The sequence below is a fragment of the Dipodomys merriami genome, unplaced genomic scaffold (genome assembly GCF_024711535.1).
Source record: "Dipodomys merriami isolate MVZ:Mamm:240054 unplaced genomic scaffold, mDipMer1.0.p SCAF_41, whole genome shotgun sequence".
Classification (NCBI taxonomy): domain Eukaryota; kingdom Metazoa; phylum Chordata; class Mammalia; order Rodentia; family Heteromyidae; genus Dipodomys; species Dipodomys merriami.
In genome coordinates this window covers 5,446,519-5,467,165 of record NW_027205715.1, presented here as the reverse complement: position 1 = coordinate 5,467,165, position 20,647 = coordinate 5,446,519, and positions in this window count along the sequence as shown.

Here is a 20,647-nt window from a genome sequence, read left to right as displayed (position 1 = left end):
TTCCATCCTCCCACAAACTATGGGATATATAGATATCTATAGAAATAGATATCTATCTATGGATACATAGAGATGATATAGATTAGATACATAGATAACTTTTAGATGAATCCTTCTGCCCATGAGGGTCCCTACTTTAAACTCCTTCAACATTTTCTTCTGAAACATTAAACTTTAATTTTAGAAAATGTATTTATGGTACTACTTCTCATCTTCTCAATTTTAGGCACTATTAACTTCCTAATATGAAAGATGAACAGTTAGTTTTTGTACATAAGGCCCCCCCTACTGTAATTGTAGCACCATTATGAGTTAAATAATAAGTAGTTACTGCTACATTTTCCAGAGTAATAATCATATAGTTGTAGTAAAATAATCCCAATTCACACAGACTTGCTCAGCATGAAATCATTAACTCTCCCTGCAGTGTGTAATCTGATTTGTGCTCATCAGGAATTTACTCCAAACTCCAACAAGGAGTTAAATGTACACAAAAAATTGTATCAGGTAATTAACCAAATGTCCACTTCCCCATTCCCCTGATGTCTTTCCCCCATGACCCATCCTCCTCAAAACCCTCAGCCAGAAGAGTTGGTATGAAAAGACCTTATAAATGTAGCAAGTGCAAAAACCAAACACCCAGAAGGGGCACATTGTTGGAGGTAGACAGCGGCTATCAACCTTGTACATCACAGCAAAGGATTACATTTGAAGAATTAAATTAGTAAAAGTATACAAACCGGATAAGCTGTTGATACAAATAATCTACAGTCTGCCCATCAAAGTATAACTAAATAGTTTTTAACTATCCATGGGTCCACTTTAGGTGACTTTAGGTGTGATTTGGGGTAGGGCTTGTCTGAACACTACATTAAACACCCTGTCTACAGAAAGATGATGTGAACAAAAGAGGTATTCCTCTAGATAAAACACAAAGGAGAAAGCCAAGGAGCAGGTGATGTCTACTTTCGGAGACAGGCTGATTGGGGTATGAACAGAACCTTGTCATCCAGCTGAAAGCCATGCCTAGATCTTAATATTTTTCAATGTTATACCATTTCCTGAACTGCCCTTCCCATTTGGAGACATATCTAATTATCCTGGCACAATCATAGTGTCTCCAGGGAGGCTGTGTTGTGTTCCACCATCCATCCAGATGACCCAGCAACCTCATCCCTTGATTTTCTGTGACAGATAGAGCTGATACTAGGACAGAGGATATAAGGAGACTCACTTAAATATTGTAAGAATCCTGTTGGAATAACCCAAGAAGTATTCAAGTAGTATTCCGCTATTGATGAAACTCAATAGACGTTAAGTTGTACTGGATGGGACCTACAACAGGATATTTAGGTCTTGTATATTCATGAAGAAGTAGCCACCTTTCCAAGGGTCAAGAAAGGAATGATTAGGGCCTCTCTGCCAGCATGGCAGGGATCTCTCCAATGCCTAGGTTGTCTGCTGCCTGTCTATCTTTCCCATTCCCTAGAGGGCTGGCAGTGGAAGTGCACATACTCTTCAGGAGTTGATCCTTTATTGACCGACAAGAGTTTGCTCTTTTCCTGTGGTCTCGAAAGAGATTTATCACAAGATCACATAGTAATCCAAGCCAATAAAAAAATGCACATATACCTTAGCAGAGAATGACAGCTTTTTTGTGGTAAATAAAAGTGATACGATTCACATATTTAAGACATCTTCCTTCAGTACTTCCTTCAGTACCCTGTATTACATTTCTCATTGAGTGATTGAACGTGAGTGTGTTATGGTTGCACTGTAGTAGAGTTTTCTTTTCCACAAGCATTTACCCCCCAGAGAAAGGCAATGTTGCAAATGCTAAAAAAGCAGGAAATCAACAAGATAATTAAATTTCAATAATTGAATATTTACAAGCTATTTTAATTTATTTTTGGATCCCACTATAATCATTTATTAATTTGTTTAGTAAAAATTAGCTTCCTACATCCTATAAATCTGGAGATGCTGATAAAATTGGATTCCTCTTCCTGCCAGACTAATAACTAAATATTGGGTTATGATGACCAAAATAAAATAAGGTCACCCTAGAAATTTTTGAAATACCATCTGTCTTCCCTTGTGATGGTAGGAAATTTGATCGAATCCATCACAGTATACTTAAAAGAGAGGCAATGCAGCAAAAGCACAACTTGGACAATGCATAAGAAAAAAAAATCAGTGCCATGTTAGAATAATTAATCAGTCAATTCAAGGAAAAGCATACAACCCCAGGTTATCTAACAGAAAATAAAGAGTTCGAGAAGCTGTGTTTATTGTGGATTTCAAAACTTCTGTCTCTATGTTTGATGTAGGATACCTACCAGCTTAATGGTCCTGAGGTCCATTTACTGGAAGAACCAGAAACAGCAGTCATTTCCATCCTCCCACAAACTGTGGCCCAGTTACTATCACTCGAGGCCTGTGTATACCGAGTGAGGCTGACAGAAGTGTGAGTTTTCCATTGATAGATTCCAGACAGTCCTATGGGGTGTTTCAGCCTCTGAGGCTCATTCTCTCTCAGGGATGCACTAAATCTGACAGCAGGGTAACAATTAGCACAATCTGTGATATGCAGACACCTGTCCATTAGGAATTGGACTGGAACCATACATTCACTTTATTCAGGCTACAGAATGGGAAGTAACTATTATAAAATAATGGCTTCCAGCCGCTATTGCTCAGGGCCAGTTTTGGATTAGTGGTGAGGAACTAAAAAGGCCTTAAGTACTTTTACAAAACCCAGCAAAATGTTCTCCTAGTTAAGTAGATATCCGTGCATGAGAATAGAAACTATTTACCTACACCCAGGCTTTCAGTTAAGATGTATGTGGGTCCTGGTAGTGACTTTGAAAATTATAAACATTTGTCTTCAAAAAAAATGGAGTAATTTTACATGAAGATTAGCCAGTTCCTATTATGACACAGATGTTTTTGGTTCTTTTAAACAAATTATTTGACCCATACACTTAATGAGGTAGTAGAATTTGTTATTGCTCCTTCGTTTTTAAAAAAAATAATTGAAAAGTTCTATGAATTTGAACACATGATTTGATTTACATAACCACCTAAACCATCAGAATTGCACTGAAAGAATTCCAGCACTTTTCTCAGTCCAACCTTTAGTAACACTTACGTGATCTTTGTTCTCACAGATTTTCCTTTCCTGGAAAATCAAAAAACAAATTCATGCAGTGTGAAACCTTTGAGTTTGAATTCTTTCATTTACAGTATTTCATGTAAGATCTCAATCCATATATTTTTTGTGTATCAATCACTCTTTATTGTTGAATTGTACACCATTGCCTGGAAGGACTAGTTCACTTTTTATTTCCAGCATTTGAGATGGGGTCTTACTCAGTCTGTGTAGCTGGGGCTGGTCTCTCCTGCCTTTTCCCCACTATTGGAATTAAAGGGACAGGGCACAAAACCCAGGTGGGAACTAGTATGCTAATGAACATTTAGACAAAAAATTGGGTTATCAGTTAGGTACATGTGAATAATGCTACTAAAAACTGTTTCACATATAAATTCGTGGGGGTTTTTTGGGGGGGCGGGGGGTTCCGGTCATGGGACCTGAGCGCTGTCCCTCAGCTCTTCAGCTCAAGGCTAGCACTCTACCACTTGAGCCACAGCACCACTTCCGGCTTTTTTCTTTTTGCTTATGTGGTGCTGAGGAATCGAACCCAGGGCCTCGAGCATGCAAGGCAAGCGCTCTTCCACTGAGCCACCTTCCAAGCCCTAAACTCGTATTTTTATAGGCAAAGATCTAAGACATTTTTGGACTATGTAACTTTTATGCTAACTACCTGTTTTTATTTATATTTAAGGAGATAAGAGTCTCTACTTATAATAAATCTATTAGCATTTTATTTTCATTGCTTCATTTTTTTTTTTAAGGCAGGGCTGGTGATTGAATCCAGAGCCAGATATTGGCAGGCATTATCCCACTGAGCTATATAGTCTCAGCCCCCCCAGCATTTTATTACGAAGTATACATTATAGAGAAAACAGATTTCTAGGGTAAGTCACCAGGGTAGTCCAGGTACTTTTTACTGACTAAGTGGTTCTTGTACTAGGAATTCCTCTACTTGTGAAACACTGGGGTTTTTAATGTCTGGGAAATAATCCAGTATTTCTATTAAGATGGTTGCTGGATATAAGGCTCTACAGTCTGAATTCTGGATCTTCAACACAGATGTTAATTTAAGTTAGAGAATGAATGAAATGGTCTAGGTCAGGAGTAGAAGAGCTCAAGTTGAGCCCCAGAGGAACTCCATCATTAAAAGTTCATGTGAAGAACTTCTGAGGAAATTTCAGGAAAGTGACAGTTTTGCTGACAGACACACTCTAGTCATGGGGCTATGGAAGGAAATGAAGGCAGATACTGGATAGGGGGAGAGCAGCCAAAACAAAGGACAAAGCTACAAGAAAAGTTAAATTCAGAATAAATGGGAGAATTGATTAGTTTGGCTGATGAATATGATGTAAGAAAGAGATGTAACAGGGAAGCCTTTCAAGTTAGAGAGAGTGATCAGAAAATCATTGCTCAAATGTTTCACCATTTTGTTGCTGCTGTTTAATCAATATCATTTAAAAAATCACAATAAGGCTGGGGATGTGGCTCAAGTGATAGATTACCTACTTATCAAGTTGGAGGCCCTGAGTTTAAACCCCAGTGCCACCAGTAAAGAAAATTACATTAGCACTGAGTATTAGATTAACCAGCCCTATCACCAATTTCCGGGACAAAGAAAGAGCTAATTCAGACTCTTTAAATATTATGGCTTTATTTAAATAATCCAGGACTTGGCCTTGCTGTAAATACCTGTGCTAGGGACAGATAAGTTATACCTTCTTGTTTGGCAAATGCGCATTTTTATTTGCTCACAATGAAATGGTTGTGTCAAAAAATGTGGCTTCTCATCTCCTAATTGTACCATCGCTTTCTGAAACAGCAATCTTGGGTAAAAACCCAGTTAAACAATCTTTTAAATATCATGTTGCAATCAATTGGCAGTTTGGTTTCTAGTGAACACACACACACACACACACACACACACACACACACACACGCACGCGCACGCGCGCCACGCGCCCATTCCCTAAAGCGTGGTTTTCTTATTCCATGGGGCTGGTGCAGGCTACCATGGAAATCAGTCAAGTGCTGGAACTGACTGGGTACCGGGGACCAGAGACATTAGCTTCAGTGCCAACCTAATTGTAATGTAATTCCAGTAATATACGCAGTTAGCACTGAGCACAATTTAGGGTTCCCTGCCTAGAGTTTCAGGAAAGCCATGCTGTTATTATAATGAACCCACTGCTCTGCTGCTCCAGTTTTACTCCTTGGTTTTATTACTCAGGATGAGTTCCCCAGTTCTTTCTAAAACTTCTCTAAGAGAAGGAATGTTCATGTCCTGTAGATTTACATCCGGTGGTAGTGGCATGTTATTTTTCCTTAATGGAAAAATCTAAGTTTGATTATTTTTTTCAGAGTTCTGCTTTTGTTTGGTGCTTTGAATATTCTACCGATAATCAGGGCTGTGTACAAAAGGAAAAAATAGCAAGAAGGAAAAGATATGAACGTGAAAAGGAAGAGGAGGGGAGGGGAAAGAAAGGTGGAAAGAAGGAAGAAGAGGAAGAAGATAGAGAAGAGAGAGGGAAGGAAAAAATGGAGGGAGGAAAGGACTGAGGGAGGGAGAGGGTAAGAAAGGAGAAAAAGGGGGAGACAGAAGGAGGACAAGGGGGAGAGGAGTAAAAAGAAGAAAGGAGAAAAAGGAAGAAAAGCCATTACTAATATTGTGAATGGCTGAATTTATGGCGATTAACCAGTTTTGTTTAACAATGGATTTGTTTGATGACTAAAAGATGATAGGAATCATTCTTTTAAATATCTCAAGACTTAACATAGTTATTTAAAGTAATACTCAAATATTCATGTAGTATAGGAATCTATGTGGTATTAAATGCACAGCATAGGTTGAATCTAGGTTGCTCTCCTCCTAGCTGTGTGACTTCTATGAAGTGACTCTCCAATCTAATGCGTAAAATAGATCCAACACCATGTGCTATAAAGTTTTGGTGAGGTTGCTCAATGGGAGGGATGATTTAAACTTTCACTCCTGGAGAGCCCCAGGTAGCTTTCTTAGAGGCTCTGTGTGGGCCACATTCAGTTCTCTACCTTTGTTCAACTGCCCATGCTGACAATTTGCCTTCCCTAGCTAAGTGTGGAGTTAAGCTCTATTATGCCACAAGGATTTGGAAAACAAATCCAACCACAATCCAGACAGGAAGGTTTTTCAGTTCCTATCACATAATATAGAAACTGAGATTCACATTTATACAACACTTGCAATGCAAAACAAACCCTAAAATAATGATGGATTTTTATCATTATATTGTATTCTGCAAAGAACCTAACTTATAGAGTATCAAATTCATCACTATTTCTCCAGAACATAAAATCTTATCTGTAACATATGATGTTCAATGGTAACCTTTCTTTTTCCTTGCATTTTTCTTCCATTTTTCCATCCTTCCTTCCTTCTTACTTCCCTTTCTCCCTCCAACTTTCCCTCCCTCCCTCCCTCCCTCCTTCCTTCCTTGCTTTCTTCCTTCCCTCCCTCCTTCTTTCCTTCCCTCTCCACCTCTCTCATAGCTGGTAAATCACTCAAGGCTTTGCATGTAATTAGCACAATGCTCTTCCACCAACTCTTCTGTTCAATAACTACTTCTTTATTTATGCATTTTATAAATATTGGCATCTCTGAAATAGAGATATACAGGAAAAGGGGTACACTTAAACAAAAAGTGATAGAAATGCAAAAAAATAAATAAAACCAAAAACCGGTATCTCATCTTCCTTGTCGTAGCAATGATAACACTGATGCTTAATTTATGTCTAAAGAACAATCTATTCTTTTGAAAGCTTTCCTGCAAGCTAAACTCTCTCCCTTCCCTGTCCTGTATTTTTTCAGCTCCTTACTGATTATTCCTGGAAATATTTCCTTTAAAAATCATTTTCACAGACTGGAAGTGGTAGTTCACATCTGTAATCCCAGCTACTCTGGAGTGAAGATTAGAGGGATCCCAGTTTAAGGGCAGCCTAGGGGAAAAAAAAGTTAGCTATCCACACAGCTCAACAAAAAGCAAGGCATAGCAGTTCACGCCTGTGATCTTAGCTAGGTGAGCAGTGTAGAACAGCTCAAGTGATAGAGCACTAGCCTTGAGAAAAAGGCTCACTCTCAGGACAGTGCCCAGGCACTGAGTTTAAGCCCCAGGACCAGCAATGGACAATGCTCAAAGGGTAACTAGTTTAACTAGTATCTTCTTAGTTCTCCACACTTAACAAAGGACTTTTATTTATAGCATCTTATTTGACCATCCTAAAACTCATGTAAAAAGGAGAGGATACATTCACATCTATTGTAGAGATAAGGCCACTCAAGTTCAGAGGAAGAAAAGCAACTCAGAGATCCATGAACTATTCTGCTACTGGTTGTGCAAATGTAGACAGCGATCTTCAATCTCCAAGTCAGGCTCAAGGAAATTGTTGCTTTTAAAAAATATTTCTTATTATCTTTAAGTAGTTGTATAAAAGGGTTCCCATTCACCCAAGTCATTTCTGAATACAACACAACACGATCACCATCACCCCTTTCAACATTCTCTCCCATTCTTCCTTTGTTTATCTTGATTTTAGGTTATGGATTTAATTTGCTTGCTCTTTTTTTTGGTAGGAAAACTTTGTGAAGCTTTATTAAGGAAGCAGGCCGACAAGCAGACAAACACAAAAGCAGAAAGGCAGGGGCATGTTTTAACAGAGTGTGAGTGCTCTCAAAGGGAGGGAGAAAGAGAGACCCAATTTATTTTTTGCCTTTTAACAAAGCGGTTCATTTGTACCAAAAAAAAAAAAAGCCAAATCAAACCCCAACAAGACAAGTATCAGGAAATGGGTATTAGAAAGAGGGAAGGATGAGGACAAGGGGAGAGGAATAGAAGAATGAAATGGAGGAGAGTGGAGAATGCAGGCAAGAATTCATTGTACATACAGCACAAGTGAGAAATACATGGGAAGAGGTGGGTGGAAGGGGACAGTGAAGGTCATTCTCTATTTGTACCAAGCACATAGATGGCGGACTAAAAAACATACAGCCCCCACTTACTCAGCTCCCTCTCCAGGGTGAACCCCCAAAAGAACTCCTGGAAATTGTCAAGGTTGTCCCGAACCCAGCTTGAAATGACTTCAACTCTATCACGCCCAAGAAACAGCTCTGGCAGGAGGCCTGTCATCTCACAGAACAATCTGAAAGAGTGCAGCAGCTCAGGATGGAAAACTCAATCACTCCCATCCATCACCAGTGAAAGGCAGGAAAACAATTGGATGGGTGTCCGGAGTACCTTGGTCTCCGCCAGCTTCACTATATTTGATGGCATTACTAATGGAAGAAAGGGGAGTAAATGCCCTACTGTGGATAATATCAACTGCAAAAGTCTGGATAGATAAATGTAACTTTTATGGAGTTTATAGATTAGCCATCAGGGAAAGCCTCCACTGTGTTTGCAGACAAGTTTTCAATGCCATGCTAGATAGCTGGGCAGGACAATAAGTACAGCAAACATCTATGCTCAAGGGAAGAGCCGCAGTTGATCTTTAACGCTCTGGTCAGAGGAGACCTTCTGTTCAAAGGATGAGGAATGAGGTTCGATGGCATTTATGGTTTCCCTTGGCCAGGTACTTTTCTCTCTGTTATTGCAGGCAAAGCCTTCATTGATCTTTTCTCCTAGCTGTTATTTATGCTGTCCTTTTAGCCTTAGCAAAGGAGGAGGATGAAGGGTTCAGGTACTTTGTCATTCTCTCAATACTTCTCAAGACCATAGTACCTACACAACAAAAAGAAAGAAAACAGAAAAAAAAAAACAATAGTTATCTTCTTCAATGCTACTCATCACATTTTCTTGTCCTTGGGAATGCAAGGGCTGCTCCTGGGGTAGCAAGAGATGGGAAAAAGTTGGAATTAGAAAAGATCTAGTTCCCTGGTTCTGGTTTGGTTTTGCTTTGTTTTTCACTTCCAGTGGTGTCTGGACTCACCAGGACAGTACTGAGTTATTTATAGCTCCGTAAAACTACATCTCGTCACTCCATCTCCATAACCATCCTCTCAGTTTGGGGAAATGTATATATCTTCTGGCTCAATTTCTTCAGTAGTCAGGAAGGAACATTGTTTTTGGGAACAGATTATAGAAAAAGATTCATGCCCTGTGCTGGTGGCTCATGCCTAGCTTCTCAGGAGGCCAAGATTTGAGTATTGTGGTTCAAAGCAACTCAGACAGGAAGGTTAGTATGTACTCAGTAGAAGCCAGAAGTAGAGCAAAGGCTTAAGTTGAAGAGTGCTAGCCTTGAGATCAAGAAGCTCAGGGACAGTGCCCAAGCCCTGAGTTCAAGCCCCAGGAGGGGCACACACAAAAGAATAAGGTGCATTAGGGAGGTCTATGTTCTAAAACCAGGTTATCACAGCTAAACTTCTCTGAGCCTTGGCATTACTATTATAGAGTAGTGATAATGATATTCACTTCCTGAGATTGGTATGAGATAAAATACCAATTAAAAGAAGGTAGTACATAGTTCTAAATCAGTAAGCCAGTATAGAATAATAATTATACAAAGTCATGTAACTGTAACTAACAGTGCAGAATGAGTATCTCTTATCTAGAAATGCCTAGGACCAGAAGTGTTTCAGATTTCTGAGTTTTTGAGATTTTGCAGTATTTGTGCAGATTCTAGTAGTTGAGAATCCCTAATCTAAAAAAATTTGAAACCTCGTGTATTATTATCAGCATTAAAAAGGGTCAGATTCCATGTCAGGTACAGTGGCTCACACCCATAATCTTAAATTACTCAGAAAGCTGGGATTGGAAGGATTGTGGTTCAAAGCCAGCCAGAGAAAAATGATTAGGAGACCTCAGCCAACAGCTGGATGCAGTGGCACATGCCTGTCATCTCAGCTAGGCGAGAGATTGAGGTCAGAAAGATGATGCTTTCAGGACTTCTGGGCAATAGCTATCAAGGTATCTCGAGGGAAGGTATGCACCTGTCATCGCAGCCATGGCGGGATGCATGAACTACAGAATTGCAGCCCAGGTACATGTCCAGACAAAAGGCAAAAACTCTATGCCTCCATCAGAAAGAATGACATTGCCCCATTTGTTAGGAGATGGAAAGACCTGGAAAAAATTATATGAAGTGAAGTAAGCCAGGCCCAAAGAAACATAGGTCCCAGGGTTTCCCTTATTTGCAATAACTAGTATAAGTCAAGGACAAGCAGAAAAGGTCAAAAGCTATGTACATATGACCAGATAAGATGATGCTAAGGGAAATGAAACTCAAGATAGGGACAGAAGTTGTTTTTTTCTTTCTTGCTATTATTTTTAACGCATTTAAAATGTACTATGTGATTTTTTTTTGTTTCTTTTGTATGTTCCTCCCCCACAGTATAACCCCTGCTTTCACTGTATTTGATTTGTCCTGCATCTTGTATATACATTTTTCTAATTTGGGGAACTGAATGGAAATAACAATTCAATGCTTAAATAAGGATACAGGTTCACCCATTGTAACAATTAGATATACAAAACACTATGCTGAAAATGAACTTTACAAGTTGGGGCGGGGCAGGGAGGAGTTGGGGAAGTGGGGAGGGAAGGGATAGTAGGGGAAAAACAAAGGAGGAGGTAACAATGCTCACTAGAAAATGTACTCATTACCTTACTCATGTAACTGTAACCCCTCTGTACAGTATTTGTTTACAACAAAAAACATATTAAAAAGTAATCTGGGGAAAAAATAGTAGGAAGCATGGTTCAGTGGTTAGAATATGCCTGTCTTACAAGAGCAAGACCCTAAATTCAAATCCTAAAAAAAATATACAATCTTAGATTCTAGGACATTTTCAATTTTGAAATATAAATTAGAGACGGTCAACTTGTGAAGACAATAGCGTGCCCCCTCCCCCACATTCCCTGTGATTTTGATTTCTTTCTCTGGACCAAACTGATAGTTTGCACCTATCTTACACATAGAACTATGATGGCTGATTTTTTTATGGTGGCACTTGGGTCTGAACTCAGGGCCTTACAGCTAAGAAGCAGGCTCTCTACTTCATCTATTTCTTCATCAAGAAGGGGTATCTTCAACTTTTCTGTCCAGATTGTCCTCAAAACAAAACCTCACCATTCTCAGCATCCCAAATAGCTATGATTACAGGCGTGTGCCACTGGCATCCAGCTGTGATGGTCAATATTAACATCTCTTTTACCTCTGGATATGAAGACTTATAGTAACATCATTTTGTATACTCAATACATACACAGCCCTCACAACAAGGTAAAATTGATTATAAGAAGATAGTTTTCTTGGCTTTCCTATAACATCCATCATTAATATCTTAACCAGTCTCCATGCACAGATGTGTTAGATGGGAGGACTCCAGAGTTCAGTGTCTTCATCAAGATTTAGAAACACATAGCTTCAGCATACTGCAATGCAACATATGCTTGATGATCAAGAAGCTTTAAGAATATAACCAGCAGCTGTGGGTCAGGAGGTGGGGGAAAAGAATCAGGAATACAACTTAGTGAATGTGAGACTCAAATGGAATCTTGGCAGGTGAGCAGGTGTTCCGGCAAGTACAGAGAACAGGGACAGGACTGGATCTTACAGGAAGAGAAAATGACCTCTGCAGAGGGAGATGGAATTGTAAGTGGTATAATGAATTTAGGTCAGAGCACACAATTTCACACGCTGACACCGCCGTTGCAAATAACACCACAGTGGTAGAAGATGAGCCTTGAGAGATGATGAGAAGCCAGACTGTGGAGGACCTTGAATGTCATGATGGTAAAATGCCAAAAGCCCCAGGAAGTACAATGAGAGGCATTTTTTTGGGGGGGAAACAACTTGGCCTGCAGTCTTGACCAGCTATTTAATGTAAGAGGATGACCTATCTATTAAATTCCTCCCCCTAAAGTGGCGTAGATAGTATTCATCCAGGTGAGCAATTGACGTGTTGGTATTCAAAGTGCACTTCCCGTCACAAAACACCTTACAGGTCGGAGGCACAAAGCGGAGGAAATAACAAAGTGCATGGATAGAGCAAATTGCCTCAGTAGGCAGAGAAAATGGAGCATGAAGTTGAAATTGTTGCTAACCTGTCACAAAGTACATGACTGGGAAGAAAGCTTACCTGCGGGGGTTACAGGAGAACGTGAGCACATCGTCAGGACAGAGGGACCAATATTGGCAAAGATAGCATCCCTGTGAACCCCTAATTAACAAAGAGTGAGCTCCATGGCCCCTTGGTTTAATGTGTGGCTTTCATTTCTAATTAGATCCGTGAACTGAATCCTCAGATATAACTGTGAGAAACCTAGAGAAAGATTTTGTTCTATGGTTTGTCTTCAAGTATCTGTCATGAGCCTGTTAGTAAAGACTGAAAGACTGAACTCTAACATTTCAAATTTGTTATCTCTGTACTTGGCTCTGTAACATCAAAAAATATTTATTCCTTCTCAAGTTTTGTTTCCTTTTTAATCAGGACTATGACAAAATTAGAGTCACAAGGTATATCTGATAGACCACATCATGGTAAAGGTTAGCTACTGTTGAGTAATTACAAGATATGGCGTTATTCACATTTGATCTTGATATAGGAATACCGGAAAGTCATGCCTGAGATTGGAGTATCCCCAGATTTCTGAAGTTTCCCAGATTATCCCCAGATTTCAAGGGAAGTTATGTAATTGGCTCAAACCATAACTTTAAAGAGGTAGAGACATAGAGTTTAGATCTGTTGTAGCTACAACCTATGCTTTCCCAGCATTCAGCATTTGATGTTAGTATGACAGATGCAAATGGTACAACCAGGAAAAGATGCCAATTAGAAGATGTCCTATTCTGAGGTAGGAGGCAAGGAATGTCCCACCGCAATGACTTTGAGATTTCCATCAGCTCCCATGGAAGCCTGATTCCAAGGATAAAGTAATTAGTCCACCCAAGTCATCATCATATATTACTATGAACCCTGAAATTGCCTGTTAATAATTGCTTTGTGTTCACTATTTCTTTTTTATCCCAGGAGTTAAAACTAATCACAACAAATTTTCCTTACCATATTTGATTTTTTATTTTTAAAAAATTATCTTTAAGTTGTTGTACAAAGGAATTATCATTCAACAAATCACTTTATGAGCCTCTCGATCTATATTACCCTTTCATTGACTCTCCCCTAATCCTCTCAATCCTACCTTTCCCCTCAATTTTTTTAATGGATACACATTGAATATTAAGACTGTATTCTCTCCCACTTTGTCTCTTCATTTGTTTACCCCCTCCCCTGAACCCACCCACTCCACCCTAACAGTTATTTTTAAGAAAAGTTTTAGGTTCACAGCAAAATTAAGCAGAAAGTTCAATAAGTTCCCACTTTGTCCATATATTTGTCCACTCTCTCCCACTACAGATATCCCACACCATTAGCACATTTTTAGTATTGTCATCAACTATGCATCGACACCTGATTATCATCTTTGCATGAGAGTTCATTGGTGGGATTGTACAATGGATGGGTTGTAATAACTACATCATGGCATGTATCCACCTCTTTAGGAATTTTCATGGTCCTGAGCATCTCTGTGCTATGTGTTCTCCTTTCTTCTAACCTTTATCTGTCATTACTGTTTTATTATCTCCATACTTCAGCTTCTCCCATTTCTAGAGCGACATATCATTGCCTTGGCCAAGTGAGTAGCATTTGTTTTTGTTTGTAAACAACCATCGCTAGTCGAAAACCCCCCAAATCTTTTCTTACTTCAGCTCCTGAGTTCCTGCTGTAATCTTCCAGTTACCTCCCTCCACATGTGTGATAGTCCCCACAGTTTTCTTTGCATTTCTTGAACATAGGTTTGGTTCCCCATGACACACAGTCCCTGCACATGCATTTCCCACTGTCTGGGAAATTAAATCACATTGAACTTTTTTTTTTTTTTTTTGCCAGTCCTGGGGCCTGAACTCAAGGCCTGGACACTGTCCCTGAGCCTCTCTGTGCTCAAGGCTAGCACTCCACCACTTGTGCCACAGCACCACTTCCAGCTTTTTCTGTGTATGTGGTACCGAGAATCGAGCCCAAGGCTTTATGCATGCGAGGCAAGCACTCTACTACTAAGCCACGTTCCCACCCCCAATACATTGACTATTGAGATATAAGTTACTTGTCTCACTCTACAAGAATCTTTCCCTTTCTTCTCCTACTCATTCAGTTCCTGTAGTACTTACTTTCATGGACTCTGTGTCTCCCTCCCTCATTGCACTGACTTCAGCGTATGCTTTCCTGTTATCACCTGTGATGGAATTGAGGTGGATCTCCAACCAGACCCAAAGTCTACATAGTAAGACTCTCTTATCTAACATTATATCTCAGACTTATTAGAGAATCTACTGTATCTGTGAATATCTGAATTAAATGATTTACAGTAAATAAGAGAACACTTAGCAAATGACCAAGTTTATGGAACCAGATTGTCGTTGCATCTTTTCTAATACCTCTACTACTGGCTACTTGTATTTATGACTGTACTATTTCCTACAAATATTGAGGTCTGACTTTTCTCAGGTACTGGGGCAAAGAGTAAAAAGGTAACAGTGAAGAAGGACAATGTAGGCAGCCCCTGATTGTTGATGTTTATATAATGGGGATTTCAGGTAATTCTTCTGTTTTCAACTGAAATTTTTTTTATTGAGAAAAGTACACTCATGAAGTTGTATAAAGAAGACAAAACATGTGTACATTTTACCATTTTCTTCTAATAGTATTTTATAAACCTATTGCATAATAGCACAATCAAAATACTGACATTAGTACTGAGTTGTTTTCAAGTGAATTGTACTTGAGCATCAAGAAAGAGGAATGTCTAAGAATAAAAAGTTCTAGAATAGCAAGGGCAAAATAAAGTGGAGAGAAACAAATGAACAAGCCTGGAGAATTACAGCCATGCTTCTTTACAGAAGCATTTATAAGCCATGTGAAGAATTTGGGATTGTATCCAATATACAGTGGAGACATTATAGATTCTAAACAAAGGAGAGAGGTAAACATAGGTGGATTAAAATAGTGAATTCCAGAAGAGCACAATAGAACCCACACCTTCTAATTTCCCAACATCAAGTTCACTTTATTTGTGTAGGAGATAAACAGAAACTAAGAAGCTCTGGTAAATACCTCAGGAGTACATTGTATAAATTCTGCTTTTTCCTTCGTTTGTAATTCAGCATAATCTGCTCATTCATATAAAGGAAATCTCACAGAATCTCTTGGGATAGAATATGAGAATAGAATGTTAGGACATTTTCTTACAAAGATATAAAAAATGGAACGATTTTGGGGAAAATATGCTAAGTGAAGTCAGGCCCAGGATGACAAAGAGTGCACATTTTTCTTATATGTGGAAGTTAGATTTAGCTTAAAAACATATATATATATATATATATATATATATATATATATATATATAAACATGTTGGGTGGTATGCAATTGTATACAAATGCATTAACTGAAATATGGTAGATTCAAGGAAGAACATTATTAGTGTAATTCCTTAGAAAAGCAATGTCATGGTTCAACTAAATAAACAACAGGAAGAAGTTCTCAAAAGTGGTGGGATGAAGTTAAGAGGAAAAGGATGGACGGATGAAGAGGAGAAAGGGAGAACATAGTCAAGAACTCAATATATATCCTACAAAATTAAGACGAGCGAGGAAAGCGGTGGGGAGAGGAGGTGGAGGGGGTAAGGATTTGAAAGGGATGACATTGATCAGGATGCATTGCTTTCATAAAGTTCTTTGTAAATGGCAACTTCTTTTTACAACTACTTAATGACTACAAACAAACAAACAACAACAACAAAAAGAATAAGGAGTGTGGACCAAGTTCCTGTCCCTCTGCTCCACCTCCATCTCTGCCTTTTGTAGAAAAATTTGAGAAAGGATAATCTAGAAATTAAATACCTTAGAAGAAAATACTCCCAAATCTTAAACACTGTAATACTAATACAAAGCAAAAAGGAATGAAATATACTTGATGTAACACAGAGGAGCCTTAAAAGTGATGTTTGTCCACTAGCCTTGAGCACACAAGAGGATCAGGGACAGCACCTAGTCCCTGAGTTCAAGCCCAGGACTGGAAAAAAACAAATGATGCTTTGTCAAAGATGCCTAGTTGTTCCAAAGGACATGTATATAATTCCACGTTTAGAAAGGTCTAGAAAAGGCAAATCAATGAGTCAGACAGTGAATTAATGGCATGTAGTGATAAGTGGAAAAATGCTGAATCATACACTTACAATTAGTGCATATATACTTAAAATTAGTTCACTGTTGACTCTAAACATTCACACAGTGAAACCTAGGGAGGATATTCTTAGGGAGGATATTCTTAGGAGAGGATCACAAAGGCTCAATAGCTATGGGCATACGACCATATAAAATGATGGTTTTGAAATGAACTCCAAGAAATATAAATAAGAGCTTTTATGTTATTTTGCTTTTATTCTCTCCTTTTGTCATTGTTGGCTTTCTGTACATTTTGTCTTATATGTAATCTGTTTGGGGGAGCAGAAGGGGAGCACAGAAATGGTGGAACAAAGAGTAAACAAATACAGCAGTGGTACTCATTAGACGCTATGTTGAAAATAAATTACACAAGTAGTGGGGTGGGGGGTCTGGAGAGAAAAACAGAGAAAATGAGGGAAGAGGTAACACTGTTCAAAAAGAAATATACTAATTACCTGACCTATGTAACTGTAACCCGTACATCACCTTTACAATAGCACTAAAAAAATTACTGTACCGTGAAGCAAAAAGTTGAATTTGCTAAAAATATTTAAAGTTCATTTGATATAAAAAGAAGAAAGTCAGAAAGTACCTTTTTGGTGCGATAGAAAGCATCATTTCTATTTCTCCTGTACAAAAGGCAAAGAAATGCTTCAGCCTTTAAAGATACATCCAACTCCACTTGTCTTCTTGTGTGAAATAATTTGTTTATATCCATCATTCTATAGGACCTGGCTGGCTTGTTTTAATTGCTTTTCTTGAGCAATTTCAGAAACACAGATTTTTCTGTTGTTTGCCCATTGACTTTTTAATCCCTGACTTCTTCACAATAGGAACTCAATATGGGCTGAAAGTTTAAAAACACCAAATGAGACAAACAAAAATTCATTGCTGGCTAAGTTTGAGTGAAATCTGATGGAGGTGGGTGTGTGATTAACACTGTTGCCACAAGAGAGAATTAAATGGTTTTCATTGTATTTCCTCTTAGAAGAAATTTTAGGTAGATGCAGCAAGGCTTTGCTCCCCATTCTCAAATATAGACAGCAAGTAGGCTTCCACAACATCATAATTGCCAGTCCCCTACATAAAAACCACAGCAACTCTAAACTAGATAATGAGCCTTTTCCAGAGTAAAGGATAAAATTAAGAGAGATGACAGCTTCCTGTAAAATAATGCTTTCCAAAAAAAATAACAGCAACATTGCCCAAATCTATTAAAGTTACAAACATTTTAGGCTACATCACAGACTTACTGAATCAGAAACTCTTGGGATGAGAGTCAGAAATCTGCATATCAAAAAGCCTTCCAGGTGACTGGGCCAAAAGTATGAAGTGGAAACTACTGCTATGGAACCAAGAACTAATGTAGTTAATTAGCAGCAAAGTGAGTATGATGCATGGTGCTGGGCTCCTATTGCAAGGTGCATTGTAGGTAGTTAATTTCTCTCAGTGTTCATATCTTTGTAGATTAAATCACAAGGACAGGAAATGTGTTGGTTTTCTTTTGCAAATGAAAACCTTTTGGAATCTCCTATCTCCCAATATGTATCCAATCTGAGAGCTGACATCCAACATCAGTGAATGATGAATGATAAAGCAATTCATCTATCTGGACCTTTAATCCTGTGATTGAAAGAATCCTGGAAATAATCTCCTTTGTTCAGGTAATCATCCATATAACACTTAGATTTGAAGTATGACTCAAAAAGTAACAGAATAAGAAAAAAGTAACATTAACAGAACAAAATTATGTCACATAGTTGTTGTATGTATGTGTGTTAATGTGTACGTGTGAGAGAGACTGAAATACATGAACACAAAGTAGACTGTAGGGTGCTAAGAATTGCCACTGGGTTGCTTGCAGACCTTGTGCACAGATAAGGCCTGGCTTGTGCAAGGGCCTGAACTAAGAGCCCATGGATAGTCATGTTGCTTTGGGACTGGGACTTCTTAAGACAGGTTGCATTTAGAAAGAACACCTTTCCCCTCTCTCTTCCATAGAACATTTTGAGGAGACGATAATTAACAACTCTAAGCCAGTATATTTGTCATTCCAACACTGGGTCTGTGCTGGGGTCACAGTGAATGAATCCAGCAGTGGTTTCCACGCTGCTGTGGTAGAAAGGGTGGACTGAGAAACTGTTCTTGGCTGTCCCGCATAGGTGAACCTGGAATCAGTGCACACCAGCCAGTCTTGTTTTCTCAATACTACTCACTTTTCCTACAAAATGAATGACTTATGTTATCATGGTCCAGCGAGAGGAGCGGCCATATCCAAGTGCTCAAGAAGATCTAACTCTGAGACTTGATGCCAGGCAGTCATTCTTCTTTGAAGTCTCTTATAAGATCTCACCAAAGAATGAAGAACCACTTGCCAATGATCAACGACTGATATGAGACAAGCCTTTGTAATTGCACCATTTCCTATCAATGTTTCTTGATTATGTCACACTGATGTATTTCCACAATTCCTAGATATACTAAGGTAGTAAATTTGGAGAAAACAGGTCTTGTAGAATGAGGGGAAATGTATTATTAGTTTTTTCAGAAATAATGAAGTGCAGATACTTCATTTACTCTCTGTCCTCCTTCCGGCTTGCATTTAATATCAGAGAAGCAGCCCATCGGGGCTTGAGATCCACACTGGTGATTGCAGTTACATTGCATGCTCTGCGGTTTCTTGATTATAATTGAGTCACTTACACAACTCAGAGCAAAGGCAGGAAATCAACCATTTGTGATGATAATTCCTGCAAATTGGATGCAAGGCTACATTTTATAAATGCAGATTAGGTAATAGTTCAGATTCTTGCAAAGAACCCTACAGGTAGCTACATTATGTGATTTCATTCAATAGCACATTCATTACACACAGTTAGGATGACTGCATCCCAATCTATCTGGGATGGGTTTACATCTATTGTCCTATTTAGTATTTTGTCCTAGACAAAAGCATCTCAGTTGGAAAGATGAATTACATGGTCATCTTATACAGAGTACACATTATGTATGTGACTCCCATAAGCGAGCACAATTACTTAAGTTTTAGAGTCAGGAGATTCTGGGTTTAAACCTCAGCTCTATCATTCATTACATTTTCTTTTTTTTTCTTTTCTTCTCTCTTTTTAAACTTCACTGGGGTTCTGCTTCTTCATAAGCAAAATGTAAACTTTCACATTGAAATTTGATGGGAAAATTTAAAATTACATGTCCAACCGTCCAATGCCCAAAATATTACTAATAATACAGTTTTTTAAGGTAGATATACAAATGTAGTTGAATGTGTTTCTCTCTGTTCTGGTGTTTCTGTTTTTAATTGCTGGTTCTGGTGCTTGAACTCAGGTACTGGGTGTTACCCCTTTAGCTTCTTTGTGCTCAAGGCTAGTGCTCTACCACTTGAGCCATAAGGCCACTTCTGGCTTTTTTGAACAATATATTGGAGATAAGAGTCTCACAAGGACTTCTCTGCTCAGACTGGCTTTGAATACCAATCCTCAGGTATCAGCTTCCAGACTAGCCAGGATTATAGGCATGAGCTACCAGCACCCAGCTAAATGTGTTTTTTTTTTTAATATAAAATGATATTCTCTACTTTGTGGTTTATCTTTGCAAAGACATTCTGCTTATATTTCAAGTAAGAACAAATTCTATCCTCCCTCTCTCCTTCTCAAAACCATGCATTTTTAAAATATTAGGTGTTCTTATAAATTTAAAAAATGCAAAATTCAATAAGTAACAGCCAGGGCATTTTTGTTCCAACAATACAAAGAGATGTAGTTCCAGTTTTGGTATTCTCTGCCATCTCCCTCCTTCTTCTTTCTCTCCTCCCTTCCTATGATCCTTGAAGGAGGCAAAGCATGACTGCCTCCCCCCACCCCCAGGGTAAGACAGAGGACAAACAAGCCATTGCAATTAGAACTGTTCCCAGCCCTCTGTGACAGTGTGAGCCATCCCCATGAGAGCAGGCTGTATATTCGCATGGCTTTGGTTTTCCTCTTTAATGATAAACAAAACTCAGCTTCATTGAAGGGAGACGTGCAGAGATTTATTGGGCTTCAGATCTAAAGTCCATTAGGCCTTCGATGTTCACTCTGCTCTTCAACTCATTTCTCTTTTCTTCCGTGAAGTCAATAGCTTGTAACACACTCTCTCTCTTTCTCTCTTTCTCTCTCTCTCTTCTCCTCTGTGTGTGATCAGAATTTCCCCTTCAATTATCATCTACAGTGCTAATATAGGGACATTCATTT